At 44.5% G+C, this 4,625-nt stretch overlaps 2 non-coding genes across 2 annotated transcripts; both read left to right on the forward strand.

Moving 5' to 3' along the window:
* Positions 1 to 414: 414 nt before the first annotated feature.
* On the forward strand, positions 415 to 487 carry Trnav-cac. The gene has a single exon. It is a non-coding gene; the product is annotated as a tRNA-Val (tRNA).
* A 158-nt stretch (positions 488 to 645) lies between these two features.
* Trnav-aac lies at positions 646 to 718 on the forward strand. The gene has a single exon. It is a non-coding gene; the product is annotated as a tRNA-Val (tRNA).
* Positions 719 to 4,625: the final 3,907 nt, after the last annotated feature.

Genomic DNA, 4,625 nt, shown 5'->3' on the forward strand with positions numbered 1-4,625 from the left:
GAGATAGTGATGGGTCAACAGATTCGTTTTAACAACCTTTTTAGCGAAATGAAACAAGCAAGTGAAACAGTCTCATCGACCACGTCAGCTATATGAATGTTTTCCACTCACTCTCTAGGTACAGTATATAAAATTGACCCATACTCAGCATAGTGTAGGGGAGCAGGTGCAGGAATCCTGCTGCTAAGAAAGTTATTGCTTTTTCTGATATGACTTGCAATAACGACTGCGCGAAACGCCGCTATCTCGTTCGGGGTGCTACGGAAGACACCCTCTGGAGCACCCCGAAGACTTCTTGAGCCCTCGACTGTGATGGGTTTCAGGCTGTCAAAAGAACTATAGTGTGAGCAAGCGCGGACGAGAGAAAGGTTGAGGCAATTTCGAGTGAACAAGGATGGACTCACCCCGTCCGTCGTTTCAGTAGTGTAGCGGTTATCACGTCTGCTTCACACGCAGAAGGTCCACGGTTAGATCCCGGGCGGAAACAGTATTTTCCTGCCTATGTCGTATTCTACTCCAGTGAGCCACGTCATGTGTGGATCTGCAGCATGCACCTTCGTTATGCAAGTACCGCATTTATTGAATTTTTAAGTTACGATGGCAAACTCATTACAAGTTGTCTGTGAAGTAATATGCACAGAAGCAGTTTCCGTGGTGTAGCGGTTATCACGTCTGCCTAACACGCAGAAGGTCCCCGGTTCGATTCCGGGCGGAAACACTTTTTCATCACTTTAAAAAAGACATACCAACATGCATCTGCTACCATCTGTACCCGAAACCTTCGTAATCACCTTCATCAAATATGAAATTCTTTGATACTGACGGCGAGCTTTTTGCGCTGACTCAGCCACTAACGTGCCATCAGTTTGCACAAAACGCTAGGGCTCGTCCGTTTCAGTCCATAGCGAAACAATCAATTGATAAGTCTCTGATGATTACGTCTTACATGAATGTAACCACACAGTCTCCAGATAGTAAATTTTTTTACTTGTTCAGCCCTTTCGATTATACATGAAGATTTTTAGAGATAATTACGTGTCTTCTTTCATCGAGAGGTAAGTAAAAATGTTCCTAAAAAGAAATATTATGAAATTTTGTGTATTTATTTAATTAAGTACGAATTTTTCCCACTTCTGTCATTATCAATTTTTTTAATAACTGGAGCGACAACGTGACGTTTTTTGAATTTCAATTAAATCTTAATTTATTGAAACGCTTTCTCTTCCTTTCTCTCTGTCCGTCGGTTTGTACATATCACTGCCGTCGGTTTGCACATATATCTGATAATTCTCTTTTGCTGTATTGGAAATGGCTATCTCAAAGCTGAGCTGGAAAGGTAAGGGCATTAGAATTAATGGAAGAAGGCTTACCAACTTGAGATTTGCTGATGATATTGCCTTACTGGCCAAAGACTTCGCAGAGCTCCAAAACTTAGCTACAGATATTGCATAGGAATGTCAGCTGGTTGGCTTGACCACGAACCTGTCCAAAACAAAAGTAATGTCCAACAAATGGGTCCCAGATGGAGATGTGAAAGGCAAGGACAGTCTACTAGAAGAGTTCATTGAATGTGTCTACCTTGGCCAGATTATAAATATGAAGGGAGACATAAGGCCAGAAATTTATCGACACATCAAGCTTGGCTGGCAAGCATTTGGGAAGAATTCAAAAGTATTCAGATCAAAAATGCCAGTAAATCTGAAGAAAGCAGTATTTGATCAATGCATTCTTCCTGTGATGACGCATGGCTGCAAGACATGGACACTGAACTCATTTACAAAAGGGAAACTTAGGACAGCACAGAGAGCTATGGGGAGATCAATGCTGGGCTATACAAGAAAGGATAGGAAAAGGGCAGATGACGTCCCGTCTGTGACGAAGGTTAATGACATCTTAGAGAGAGTAGGTTCCTTGAAATGGCAGTGGGCTGGCCACGTCGCAAGAAGAAAAGACAACAGATGGACGAAGCTAGTACTGGAGTGGAGTCAGAGAGAGCACCGGAGGCCTAGAGGAAGACCACCAGACAGATGGGTCAAAGACATCAAGAAGATCGCTGGTAACACCTGGCAGAGAACTGCCCAAGACTGTCCCACTTGGAGAAGACTGCTGAAAGCCTACCTGAATCCACGACTCGAAGAGGCCACATCATTTAATGATTGAATTGGCTGATGACGATGAACCGAAGGCAGATAGGATAGAATTTTTTAAAATCGTTGATAGCCTTAATAACTTGCTTTTTAAGCACGCACTACCAGCTATCGGAAGTATTTCTTCGTGAAAAATATCATCATTCGTTAGTAACAGGGACTGTGACGAAACAGTGAAAAGACGAGAAGGAAGGGCGCCTGCAAGCGCTGCTCGCCCCCCCCCCCCCCTCCCCTCCAACGCCACTGCGGCTGCCGCCACGGCGCGGCGGACGGGCGCCGGCGCCCGCACACACGTGGTGAAAAACACGCGCCGTTGCAACCAGAAGCCCGTGCTTTGCTGTGCTGCTGCAGGTTGGTTGCCGGCGGCGTTGCCACGTTCCGCTGCAGGTGAACACGCCGACTCGTCTCGCCTGCCCACGAATCGCTCTCCTCTCCTCCCTCCTCTCTTTCTCCTCTCCTACCCTCCCCACACTTTGCAGTCTCAGCCACAATCGCTTACCGCTGCAGGCCAGCAGCTTGCGTTCTCTCAAGTGCTGATCCCTGAAGCCGCTATGTCAGACGCAGGAAAAACAGAATCAGAAGAAAAGGAGAATAGTTGTGTGTATAAATAAGCAGCAGCACTTCCACACAATTCTTGTCGCGTAGGTAGGAATACAACTGTTTCAAACACATACGGTTATGGCTGTTGAAAGCATGGTCTAGATCAGTGGTCGTCAAACTGCGGTCCGAATCAGGCATTCGTGGGCCCGCGGTTCTCGGCCGTATTTTATAACACCATCGATCTAACCAAGCAGTGAACGAAACAAAACAAAAATTCGGAGTGGGTATTAAAATCCACGGAGAAGAAACAAAAAAAATTGAGGTTCGCCAATGACATTGTAATTCTGTCAGAGACAGCAAAGGACTTGGAAGAGCAGTTGAACGGAATGGACAGTGTCATGAAAGGAAGGTATAAGATGAACATCAACAAAAGCAAAACGAGGATAACGGAATGTAGTCAGATTAAATCGGGTGATGCTGAGGGAATTAGATTAGGAAATGAGGCCCTTAAAGTAGTGAAGGAGTTTTCCTATTTGGGGAGCAAAATAACTGATGATGGTCGAAGTAGAGAGGATATAAAATGTAGACTGGCAATGGCGAGGAAATCGTTTCTGAAGAAGAGAAATCTGTTAACATCGAGTATAGATTTAAGTGTCAGGAAGTCGTTTCTGAAAGTATTTGTATGGAGTGTAGCCATGTATGGAAGTGAAACATGGACGATAACTAGTTTGGACAAGAAGAGAATAGAAGTTTTCGAAATGTGGTGCTACAGAAGAACGCTGAAGATTAGGTGGGTAGATCACATAACTAATGAGGAGGTATTGAATAGAATTGAGGAGAAGAGGAATTTGTGGCACAGCTTGACTAGAAGAAGGGATCGGTTGGTAGGACATGTGTTGAGGCATCAAGGGATCACAAATTTAGTAATGGAGGGCAGTGTGGCACTATGGGACTCAACATCTGAGGTCATCAGTCCCCTAGAACTTAGAGCTACTTAAACCTGACTAACCTAAGGACAATACACACATCCATGCCCGAGGCAGGATTCGAACCTGCGACCGTAGCGGTCGCTCTGTTCCAGACTGTAGTGCCTAGAACCGCTCGGCCACCCTGGCCGGCCGTTACCGCTCTGGGATCTCTGATACAGGTCATATATATTTCTAAAGTTGTACTCTTTTTGTTTGCGGACTTCAGTGTGTGTGTGTGTGTGTGTGTGTGTGTGTGCGTGCGTCCGCGCGCGCACATTTACATTAATAAAATTCACAGGAAAAATTTGTTAAGTTCGGCTCTGACGCCAAAAGACGTAATAGATGGTCATTTACAGTCATTGTAACGTTGAAGATTTTCGAAACATCTAAGAGAAAGACATTGTTTTTCCATCTCATTTATTTGCCTTTTTCAAAAATGGTTCAAAAGGCTCTGAGCACTATGGGACTTTACGTCTGAGGTCTTCAGTGCCCTAGAACTTACAACTACTTAAACCTAACTAACCTAAGGACATCACAGACCGAGGCAGGATTCGAACCTGCGACCGAAGCGCCTAGAACCGCTCGGTCACACGGCCGGCGATTTTTCAGTGATGATGGTTTGAATGACCGAAACCGGTAAAAATAATGGTTTATTTGTAAAGCTGATGGCTAAAAATGCAGGTATTTAACAATCTGACGTCTGTAGAAAGTCGCCTCACTAAAATATTAATCTTTGTAACAGAGTTGTTAAACTTATTTTACAGAGTAAACTGGCCTAAAAGAAGTTGAGGGATTGAAAGCCTTACCCACATGCTGTGTCAGTCGGTCTACTCTGTCTTGTGTAGTATGAAGAATCAGCATATACACGGCAATCTCGCCTACCTCTTTATCAAACTGAGCAGTGTGTGGCAAATGGTTGGAACCTTCAGATGGGGACTGCACTGAGTTCTGAAATCCATGTTACTATTAA

This window comes from Schistocerca piceifrons, chromosome 1, assembly GCF_021461385.2.
Source record: "Schistocerca piceifrons isolate TAMUIC-IGC-003096 chromosome 1, iqSchPice1.1, whole genome shotgun sequence".
NCBI lineage: Eukaryota > Metazoa > Arthropoda > Insecta > Orthoptera > Acrididae > Schistocerca > Schistocerca piceifrons.